At 38.6% G+C, this 12,093-nt stretch overlaps 1 protein-coding gene across 1 annotated transcript in view; it reads left to right on the top strand.

The window, feature by feature from the left end:
- The window catches only part of tnr (tenascin R (restrictin, janusin)), a 224,320-nt gene that overhangs the window by 53,678 nt on the left and 158,549 nt on the right, over nucleotides 1-12,093 (top strand). The window lies entirely within an intron of this gene.

Genomic DNA, 12,093 nt, shown 5'->3' with positions numbered 1-12,093 from the left:
ACGGTTACAGCCACACGACCCAGAAAGGATCAGCTCGTCGGTCAGTCTGTAATGTGCATTTCCGATAAACTGACGGTGAACCAGAGTTTAAGTTAAATATCCATATGAGCTTTAATATTTACTTTTCTGTAAGACTTTCCTATATTTGTTAATGCTAACTGCTTTGGGGCAGCACATGGCTGCAACATGCAGGGAAGGCTTTCACATTATACTGAAACAAAATCAGTGCATATAAATTGGGTAAATAAAAAAAAGGAAACCATTTTGTTTTTTGATTTTTTTTAAAATTTTATTTGCCTTCTTAATTGGGGTTCCTATGTTGGTTCTAATTGGGACTTATAAATTTTGCATTAAAAATAGGACATCTATAAATGTTCCTTGTTTTAAGCTGCTCTGTGCCCGTATATATACTTCTCATGAAGCTAAGTTAAAAATCTCACAGTGCTGATATTTTGTTGGAAGCCACTTTAGATTCTGGACAATATTCCTGCTTCTTGAGTGACACGGGCTGTTCTTTATTTAATGCTGCTTTCTTTCATTGTATTAGTAGTAATACCAAAAGGTGGAGCAAAAATTTGATCCATACTCTTGATACTTGCCTCATGGTTGAGGCCTTTTCCTCGTAACCTTGACATTTCTTGTTCACTTGATAAATCATGCTGCATGATCAGCAAGTGTGCATGACAGTTTTCGTAAGCAGATGTGCTAAATATTAATGAAAACAGAGCTTTAGACGGGCGATGTGAAAACAGTCTTTTTAATCCTCTTACATCTTGTTGCAATTTTGTTTCCGACTAATTGCAGGTTATATCTTCTCAAGTGTACATACATGGGGAAAAAAACGCTGAATAACAGACATTTTTGATAAAAATGTAATGAAAAAAATAGTTAATAATTTACATTTTTTTGTTTTGTTTAGTTTTTACCATTGATTTAATAAAAAAAAAAGAAGAAAACTTTATGCATTTCCTAATGAGAATGCCGAATTAATGGTCGCAGGTCAGTGAGCTAGATGAATCAGGCTGGAGCTCATCCATATCGATTATGGACCGTCAGAAGCAGCAAAGAATGTGGGGAGGTAAGCATGGCCTTGAGGCAAAATGCAAACATCTGTGTTCGTTCAAACCAATTAATTGCAAAGGCTCGCGGCAGTGCCCATTGGCGGATGTTCCCACCTACGACTCCTCCTTCATTTATGCTTCCCTCATCTATTCTCCTCCACCTCCTTCCCCCCAGTTTTTCTATACACACTGCACCTCTCATTATGCCTCCCTCGCTTCTCTGTTCCCCTTTTTTGTGTAAATAATGGAAATATACAAAAAAAAGATTGTCTTATTGTGTGCTTCCTTTTCCTTTGCTACCTCCTCATAGACCTCCTCTCCTCTTTCTTTTAGACTTCTTATCTACATCACTTGCCCACACTTCATTGTATCGACCACACACACACACACACACACAATGTTGAATTAATTCCCTCACCGTCCTTGCTTGCTGCCAGTGGTCCTTTATCTTTGGGGGTTGTGGAAAGGTGACTGGATGTCTCCCCGTCATTAAAACCTCATCATCTGAGATGACACAGCCTACTGTTATTGACTTTTACTTTTTTCCCCTCACAAAGTATATGCCCCTAAAATCCAAGCGGCAGATGACTATTCAACCGTCATTTCATTAAAACACTTTTATAGACTTTATAAGTACAGATTAATACAGAGTACTTTATTCAGCTGGAATAATACCAATTCCTGCACAAAAGCTCAGAACTCCCTAACCAATTTTACTGCATATTCTTTATTCTAACATACAAAAACTGACCTGAGCAGGCTGTAATGTTTTATAAGTTTCCTGGACTGCTTTAAAGACAGAGAAAGAGTGTGAGTGATAGAAGTAAAAGAGAAAAGGATGGATGTGTCAAATTGGATCATTTTAGTGAAAGGCATGTCACTCCTGGACGGAGGCATTCCTAAAGGTCACATCAATAATTCTCCTGTTTCTCCAGCCGGCCATTAATCATTTGGTCGTACGTCTGTCATCATAGGGGGCTAATGAGATCTACATAGATCATTTCTTACTCTGGGTGGAGGACAACCCTGCTGTTTTTAAAAAAAGCACTCTCATTGATCTTGTGTTGCTCTCAGAGGATCCACGTGTGGCCGGATTCCATTTTACTTTGCAGCTTTTCCTCTTGTTTGGGTGAGAGGTTTGAGGCAGATACATGTGGGCGATTTGATGAGGCTATTAAAATAATGCGGCATGAATCATCTGAGAGCATTTCAGCATTAATGGATGAGTTGGATCCAATTTTCTGACCAGAACATCCTTGTATCAAAATCAACTAGAGCACAGCACCACGTAACTTATCATCTCAGTTGCTGCTCTTGAATAGTGAACCAAAGACAGCTGTGTTTTGGTAACACCGTGCACTGAATAGTCAGCTACAGTGGGGATAAAAATGACCTGCTGACGGATGTCAACGGAGATGGCCCCTTAAACATACAGTTCAGGATTTGGTCATTTAGTACAGGATATGAAGTCCACGGTACCAAAATGAAAAACCCAGAGTTCGATTAAAATGTCACTTTGTGACTTTCTCTGACAGAATGATTGATTGGAAAAAACTTGGAACAACTGACGTTACAATTTAAGTCCTGTTTTCAATAACCAAAAACTTGTTTTGCATAGATCCAATATAATGTGGTCACAAAGGCAAATTCCTGCTCATTACTGGGAATGTTTTAAGATACGGGGCAATATTTCATGGTATTTTTAGCTCTTGTCTTCGGTAATGGGTGAAATTAATCTCAACATCATTAAACCCCATGCCCATTAATCATGGTCTCAATCAATAAATCTACAGTCCAGATCAATGAAACTAGTTTAACAATGTCAAAAGGGCCATTCATCACGCTTTTGCTAATTTAAAGTGAATATAAATCTGGGACTTCTGTCTAAAAACTGACTGGATAACAGATCACAGGTTAGTCGTGACTTTTCTGCCAAAAAAAAACAAACGTTTTTTTTTTTTTGGCAAATTTTGGACACATTGCCTGTCTAATATTTAAACATTTTCATGTCTGCACACCATAACCTTTTCAGTTGAAGTGAATATTTCCCTTGAAATCTTTAGACTGACATTAAAAAAAAAAAAAAAAACGCTTCTTTTGTTTGTCTTGCAGTCATGGGGTATTGTCATCACCCTGCCAGGCGGGCAGCTTGGACACCCAAATTTGTGAACGCGATAACTCGAGGCGGTGTAAGATTTTCAAACTGATATCATAGATGCGTCTACTAAAAATCTTGGACCAGTTCAAATATTGGCCACATTTACTGAAAGCCTTGTGAAGACAATAACAAGTTCAAGTTGATATCATACACGCATCTATTAAATGCTTTTAATTTGAGTTTGAATTTTGACCGGTTTCTCAGTGCTGCAGTATAATATGTAGCTACACCAGTGACACTGTTTCAGTCTTTCTACAAAATGACATTCAAAGCTTTTTCCCAATTTGCACTCAGTGAATTTTTATAATGATAATAGCCCTTCTGCTGTCAGATTGCTGTAAGTGTATGGATTTTCAGGCCAGAGCACAATTTGAGAGCACAAGTGTTAAAAGATGGTTCCTGTTTATTGTCTCATTTTGATTTTTTTGCCTTTTATGTAAACATGGCCTGGGATGTTCTGTCAATATTGCTGCAGTTTGTTGTCAAAATGATGATGAGACTCAAAGGACTGACTCAAATGATACACAGATTTAAGTGTATCATTTTGTATTATTTGCTACGACTTACAAATAAGGAGAGTAGATGTGTTTAAATTGACCTTGGCAAATAACAGGCAATGAAGTATAATCACTGTTTGACCGTGTATACTGTCATGACAATGCAGGTAAGAGTACATGGTGATTAAGAAAGCATTCATACATTAAGGTTTAACAAATAATGTTCACTTATGGTGACATAGGTGTTTTAGAGGTACATATTTGCATCAGGTTACAGGACCTTCCAGGTTACTGAACAGAGCTTTGTTGTCCAATTAAATTCAACTACAAATGACACATCACACTTTATCTAGCTTTATGTGTCTGCATAGTGCTGCAGTTACAGTGGCTCCATACTGTAGTGGTTTACAAGTGAAAACAAGTGAAAGATCCTCAGTTCAGTTCCAGGAGGGCATCCGGTATAAAGAAATCTGCAAAATCAAATATGCAGACCCACTGTGAATACAGAGCAGTTTTATTCATAAGGGGGAAAAGAACTTTTGCACTGCAGTTGCACCTTCAGTTGTTGGTGGTGCTGATATACAGTGCTGAGCTTCCCCATGCTCTCTGAATTGATCGGATCTTGTTGGTGTTCAAGCAAATAAAAGTTTAACAGCATTTATCTTCACTAAATTGCACAGAAGAACCAACTGAGTGTGTACTCAGATTGTTTTGTGAAAAGGAGGAAAGTGCAGCATGCTACAGTGTGAGGGAGGCAAAAACAATCACAACCCACGACATATTTCATTTTAGATAGCTGATCTTTATGCAGATCACTTTGCCGTGTTTGTAATCATCTGCATGTTTACAGAGCATATCACTACATGTAGTTATATTTCTAGAAATGCGCACTCAGGCTAAGGCACTTAGGCCTGTCATGGTCAATCAGCTGAAACTAATTTGATTCTGGTTCCCAGCCAGTTGATTGGTGCATCTGTAGAAAAACAAAACACAAAACACATATCTGTATCACTATAGAAGACCAGTTTAGACCATGAAGTGGTAGCTGTTGTTCAGAGAGTCGTCTGACCAAAGAGCTGCCTGATCAAACGAAGTGGCAGACCTGTCAGAGGTTGTGAGCTTTCATGGGTTATCTTACGCATCCACATTTGTTCTTCTCACAAAGACACAAATAAAATGAAAAGAATGAGATTTTGTTTCCTTATTTTTACAAAAATGAACTCAGTCGCTGATGCGCTGCTGTTTACCTGACAGAATCGATAGAAACCTGTCCACCATTCAAGTGATGTACCCTCCCTCCCCCAGCGGTGCTGTGCCTTTTCTTGACAGCAATTCCGTGTTTCGCTTCTGAGTTGATCAGTGAGCGAGCACCCCTGCGCTCACGGCAGGCTCAGTGGGACAGCACATTTCATGTGCATCTAAGAGAGTGGTTTCTCTGCGTTAGACATCTATTTAGTGCTTAAGTACAGTACATGTGTAAATTTATCCATCAAACATACTGAAAAGATAAATGTGTCATATCCTGGCCTGTGCAAGTAAAATTCAATATCCTGCTCCTGTCACTGTGATTACCAAACTGCTGCTTTTTTTTTTCTCCTGCGGACACTGACAACACTATAGAAATACAAATTTACAGTACATAAAGCATTTGCATGATTATTTGTGTGTGGGGAATTTTCCTACTGCCCCCACATTTGTTTCGTGACATGTAATGCACGAGCCTTTTTATTGACTTTTGTGTTTTATTTATCCATTCACATTCAGCTCATGCTCCTTATAATAAAAGATAATGCATCAACAGGTTCAGAGCTGTTCAATTAGATGAGGAATATGCACTGCAGCCTACAAAGATTTTCACATTTTCCATTTCAGCCCCATCTTTTCCTTTTTTTTTTCTCTGGAATACTAATGTAAGGCCACTGCTGTCATGGTCTGATCTTTTCTTGAATATCAGAAAATCAAAGCTCATTTTATGAGTCATAAAGAGATCCTTTTTGTGTAGGAGATGAATCAGATGGTTTTTAGGCATACTGTGCCAGCTTGCCCTTATAATAATGCTGCTATAAATAACAGAAAAATCAGTCTTCCACCTCCAGAAAGGCTGTGATAATCAAATATTTCAGTTATCCTATAATGTTTGTACACAAAATATAAAGTACAGTATCAGTGAAACATGTTTAGAAGGCTTTACATTTCAAACGTGAGATTATTTATTTATTCATCAGCTGTTGAAATTAAACTTTAAAGATGCTCTCCATCTGATAACTTTGGCCAACACAAAGGGTAGAAAGCTCCACTGTGTTTGGTACATCCAGTAGCTGAAAGCAGAGTTACAAACGGGCACAGAGAGCTTGGAAAGTACAACGGGGTCTTTTAGGAGTCTAGGAACAGTAATGGACACTTCCTTCTATTTATAGTGGGAAAAGCTAAAGAAGATGAATAGAAGAGCTGCACAAAGAGGGAGCGAGAGCAGAGCCACTGGCTGTAATGCTTTCCTACACTGCTGGACAGACAGTCTAATGCAGCACGACTTCATAGTTAAAAAAAAAAAAAAGAAAAAGAAAAGAAATGAAAGGTTTTGCTTTTATTGCATTATGGGCCATTATATTTAAAACAAATGTTTGTAAAGAGAAAATCCAACAGACTGCACTCACATTTTCTTTTAAAAGCAGTGTTTTTTTGTTTGTTTTTTTTAAACCAGATAAATTGAAGATCTTCAAAAGAATGTGTGAATAAATGCAGGTTTCCAGTCACTACTGTGTAATGCCAATATTAGTAGCAGGGCACATTGAGTGTAAGATGCCAAAAAAAAAAGGGGGCATCAGTGAAATGTCAAACAAGAGATAGGGCAGCATAATGGCTCTTTATGACTTTCTTCCTGTGTTAATACAGTGTCTTTGTTTTCTTGCTGCTTTGCTTTTACAGATACAGCAACGTTTCTTCCTCAGCCAAGTGCAAACCTTTTTTTTTTTGCAGTATTCTAAACATTTTTATTTTCCATATTTAAAAAAAAATTTTTTAAAGAACTGTAGAGTTGTGAGACCCTCCCCCCCAAAAAAAACAAAAAACAAAAAAAACAAACAAAACAAAAACAAAAAAAACCCCAAAAAACAACTCTGTGATTAAGGAAGTTTGCAAAGCATTTTAAAAAATTTGGTTAGTCATTTTACTATAGGGGATTTCATACATGTGGTATTTCAACTTTTTTTGCACATAGCAAAGATCTGCAGTAAACAGTTACACCCTATTCAGCTTTTTTCGGGTCTCAACCCTGATGACTCAGGGATCCAAGAGCTGAGAAACGTTGGCATTGTTATGTTTTTCCCAGATTTGCTGCATACAAGATCGATCTTACTATAATAGACAAAACCTCCTCTGTCTGTTTGTGTTTGTTTGTTTGTTTGTCCGCAAACTCCTCCTAGACTAAACCTGGCACACTAGGCCCCTCAAGGTTCTTATCTATATCAGATATTCTAACGTCATCATGTTGCCCAGCAGCCACCTAGCCACAGGCTAAAATGACCCATTTTTAGCATGTATGCACCTTATAAACTTAAAAATCATAATATTGTTTTAAATTCACAACAGTAGCATCTCATTTATATCCACAAAAGTTGAATGATGCATGATGTACTGTGACACCAACACATTGCCTAGTAAGCATCTAGCAATGGGGTGAAATAGCACATTTTTAGCATCTACCACCCCTTTTTGATTTTTGTTTTTATTTTGTTTTGTTTTTTAACTTTTGTCAGTGTATGGCAGTGTGGCAGAACTAGGAAGCTCGGGAATATATGAAACAAGTAAAACACTGCCTGGAGTGATGACTTAAAAAGAAGACACAGGCAGTAAGTGGAAACAGCTGAGAAGGATTAGAAACAGGAAGCAAAACCAAAAGCACAGCACAAGGAACAACAACTCACAAAATAAAACAGGAAATGATAATAAAACAGGGAAAGCATAGATGCATGAATGTACTTAGTGCAGGGGACTTGACACATGAGGAAGGAACACTGAGGGAGAAACTAATTGACGTGAAATTGAAGTGAGAAACTAGGAAGTGAAAACATGATTAAATATACTTAAACAGAAAAGTGAAGGAACAATATAAGCACAAGGCAAACCGAGAATCTCAAAGAATATTTAATAAACAAAACCTCGAAGTTCAAGAAACTCAAAACACTGGGCAACTGACCCAGGACCACAACAACTTCAGTTTGCCAACAGCACTGACAGGCAAAATGGTCACATGGGCATGTATTAGTATTTAAAATGCTGGAATGCATCAAATAATCTGATTTCCCATTTTTGTCAGCAAAGAAGAAGAAAAAGAAAAAAAAAAAACAATACCGGGAAAATGTGTTCTGTTAAAGTGTTTCTAATGTTTAATCAGGAAAGTGTTTTTATCACTATTCTAGCCACAGCAGTTGGAAGAACTGAGGAAAACATGTTTTTGAAATTCATCTTCTTCAGCTCTCTGGGCGATGCCATAAAACCACCACATGATTTATTCTTCTTTCTTTAGACATATCCAAGAAATATGCCTCATTTTAAGTAATCCCTGAAGGTACTTATTCATATTCTCTGTATGATTGGACCATCAATACTAGGGGTAAGTGAAGGTCGCTCTGACAGCTTTACGGGTTGGAGGCTTTGCCCGCCTTAGTGCTGTTGCTTCACAATGCTCTCAAAGGTTGTTTTTTCTTCAGCATTGCTTATTTCATTGTATCGTGACACACGGCCAGTTCAACAGATAGCAAATACAATCAAAGGTGCATTAGTCTGAATGTGACCTTCCCCCACTTGTGCTTGATAGGCTCCTGATTATACTAAGTGCTTTTCCTGATCCTTAGCTCTTGCACCTGTATATATCACTGTCTTGAAAGTAGAATAAAATCATCATTTGTCATTCAGGTTGTTACAGCAGGCAACCAAATGAGCTGTTTGTCAGTGATCACAGGGCAGTAAACAGACTCTGTTAATGTTCGGTAAAACGATCGACTGACAGACTTCATATTTTGTCAAAAGCAATAACAATTAAAAAAAAAAGCTTTATAAAGGGTTGCATATATAATCTAAAACTGTAAGCATCCACTGACCCATTCAGAAGTTAAAAACAAAACAGCATACGCATTCTATGTAAAGTGTTAGATTAATATTTTATAATTTTTCCACAGCTACGTTTGATATTAATGAGCTTTTAGCCTATGCTGCTTGCTTGCTAAGATGACAAATCCGAATGCTCTGAATATTTATAACTTGCTGGAGGACAAAGGTTAAAGAGGTGCATTTTACTGGCTACATTTTTACTATTTAATTGGTGGGCAAGAAAAGTTGCTGTCCATGGTGCTGAACTCAGAACTGATTCACTTACTCAGAGAAGTTTTTTCTTTTTCATTGTAAACTTCTCCTTTTTGTCCCTCTGATTTTGCACCTGGAACAGTTAATCTTGTCAGACGCTCTGGGTGGCCGAGGCCCTGCAAGAAGGAAAAAAAAAGTGAGATTACTGTTGTGTCTGAATAGCTTGTTCAGCAGCTGAGCGACCTCTCACCTTTGCCACACTATGGAAAAGAAGAAAACAGGTTGGAGGCAAAGAGAAAATATAAAAGCCTTATTGACCCTGACCTGCAGCACAAAGGTTACAAAAGGTCTTGTGTAAAAGTCTGAAAAAGCCGCCTGTGATTAAATGTACTTCTGTCCCGAGTGCAGCCATACTTGACCTGTATTGGTTTCTTTAATTCTGCCTCTGTCTTTCTCTTCTGCCTCTTGTTCTATAACCATGTCTGAAACTAAATAGAAAGCCTCTGGCAGTATGAGTGTCATAAGTATGGCTGTGCATGGCAAAACAATTGCAGCCTGTCCCCTGCATAATAGACGGGTGGAAGTGTAAGCACTGTGTGCCATCCATAAAATCAATGGTCCACTGCTTGGTGGCTGGCTGACTCCCCTCAAAACACACCCAGGCGGGTGCCATAAAGGATGTTTATTAGGCTGACAAGTCGACACTGCAGCTCCTTGTCATGCTCTGGTAATAGGGGCCAGGCGCAGACCAGCGGAAGCATTGCTTCAGCTGGTTAGGAGACAGACAACCCCTTCAGGGGTGAAGATAAGAAAGGAAAGGAAATAAGAGAGAGAGAGAAGAAAGAAGAGGCAGGCAGGGTTATGTTATTAGTGCATCTAGAGCCTGCATTATGAGTGGAAGAAAGCCGAGCGCAAAATAGAAGAGGGAACGAAGAGGAGCAACATAGAAGCAAAGCAGGAGAAAAAAGTGAAAAAAAGAAGATGAGGAGAAAATGTAGGATGGTGAATGGACTTGTACAATCAGTACTTGTAGGATGTGTGGTGGGCACAAAAGACAAAAACCTCTTTAGGTTTTCTCGACATCTGTGCTTAGAACATATATACACTTATTCCAAATGACTTGAGGATTCACTGATGGGGCTTGAGTCTTCAGGTTTTGGTGAACATAGTGGATGAAATTGTGATAATGGAAGTGATTTTAGGGTCTTTGAAGTGTTCATAAAATTGTATTTGTCATTTTACAGTACTTTTGTATTGAGAAAATGTCTTTTTGGGCCGGTGTGTGTGTCCACTGACCTGCAATTCCACTGTGGCCATTACAACACAATAGCCTCGCAATGCTTTTCTTTTCAAGACGTATTCCTTGTTCTCACAGCGATGTTTCTGAAAGTTACAGCCATAAGCTCTTCCAGCACATTTGTAAAACAGTTTGCTACTATTGAGCGGATCTGCATTTATTGTAACCCCACAATGGATGCAGGTGATAAATCAGCTAATCAATGGCACCAAAGTTAGTCCCTCAACAATATTGTAGGAAAATGGCTTGAATGAGTCTCATTGATTTGGCTTCAAAAATCGTTATTTCCGGGCCTTCAAGGTCAGAAACACCAAGTACCCCATGCTGATTTTGTCTCATTGATTTCTGTTGCATATTTCAGATTTCTATTATCTTGACTCTTCTATCGACGGAGCCTCTACTCCTGACCTTTCTAATTTTCCTTCGTTCAGAAGGTCAGTTAGATGAAGAAGATGAGGAGATAAAATGAGATACAGCTTACTCATCTTGCTAACTCATCATAAAGTAGCACACCTCCATTTCTATTTCTATTCTTCTGAATTAGCTCTGTAGAGGGAAGTTCCCAGCACCATTATGTCACCAGGGATAAGAGGACAGAGGGATCGAAAGTGCTACAAAAGAAGCTATTTTAATTAAAGCTGCAGATTTACTCGCCAAGCTGGGTTTAACTGTAGATGGTGAGGGCCGATGGGAGCCAAAATGGTGATCGTAAAAATGACTCATGCCAAGCAGGGGTGGAAAACAGCCCCCTGAGGAACAGGAAAAGGGAATTAAGGTGGGCAGTCGGAGGCTGTTCTATAATGAGGACAAATAGCCAAGAAGTTTGTCGCCTGACAGAAGGTCTGGAGCTGGCCGGGGAAATATTCATAGTGCAATACTTTCAGCTCCTGTGACATTTCGACTGCACTATGTCACCTTAGTGAAAAGGGGGAAAGAGAACAGAGTGGATGAAATAATGACTTGGAAAGATGTAGAGCTTTAAAAGTGCAACGGAAACACTGAGGTAAGGGTCGCTGTCAGGCTTTTTATATTCCCATTTAAAAAAAAAAGAAGGAAAGAGTTATGAATTTGTTGGCCATCAGTGTATTTTAAATGGTGAAACAACGGAAAATATGCTTGAAAGAATTGATTCTTAAATTGGTTTTAAGTTTTCAACTACTTGTGACTTTAAGGGCACTGAGTTATTGTGTTATACAATAAACTGTATGACTGATTGGTGTGCAGTGACATTAGTGTTATTTCTTCAAAAAAAAAAAAAAAGTAATTTGTGGGCCTATATCTCCTGTGAGAGGATGATGACTTATTCTGATGGAGACTGCTTCATTAGTTATACCTTTCCAGTATTGGGTTGGACCCCCTTTTGCCTTTAGAACTGCCTTAATTCTTCCTGGCAGAAATTCAAAAAGGTGTTGGAAACATTCTTCAGAGATTTTGGTCCATATTGACATGATAGCATCACACAGCTGCTGCAGATTTGTCGGCTGACTGTCAGTGATGCAAATATCCTGTTCCTTCACATCCCAAAGGTGCTTTATTGGACTGAAATCTGGTTACTGGAGGCGATTTTAATACACAAAATGTTCAAGAAACCAGACTGAGATGATTTGAGTTTTGTGACATGCTGCGTCTTGCTGGAAGCAGCCATTAGAAGATGGGCACGCTGTGGTTATAAATTGATGGACATGGTCAGCAGAAATACTCAGGAAGATTGTGGTGTAGTGCTCAGTTCATGCTAAGAGGTCCAAAGGGTGCTGAGAAAATATCCCCCAGACAGTTACA

This window comes from Archocentrus centrarchus, chromosome 17, assembly GCF_007364275.1.
Source record: "Archocentrus centrarchus isolate MPI-CPG fArcCen1 chromosome 17, fArcCen1, whole genome shotgun sequence".
In the NCBI taxonomy this organism is placed as follows: Eukaryota; Metazoa; Chordata; class Actinopteri; order Cichliformes; family Cichlidae; genus Archocentrus; species Archocentrus centrarchus.
Note: the sequence above shows the minus strand (reverse complement) of the source record. Positions and strands in the feature narration are given on the sequence as shown.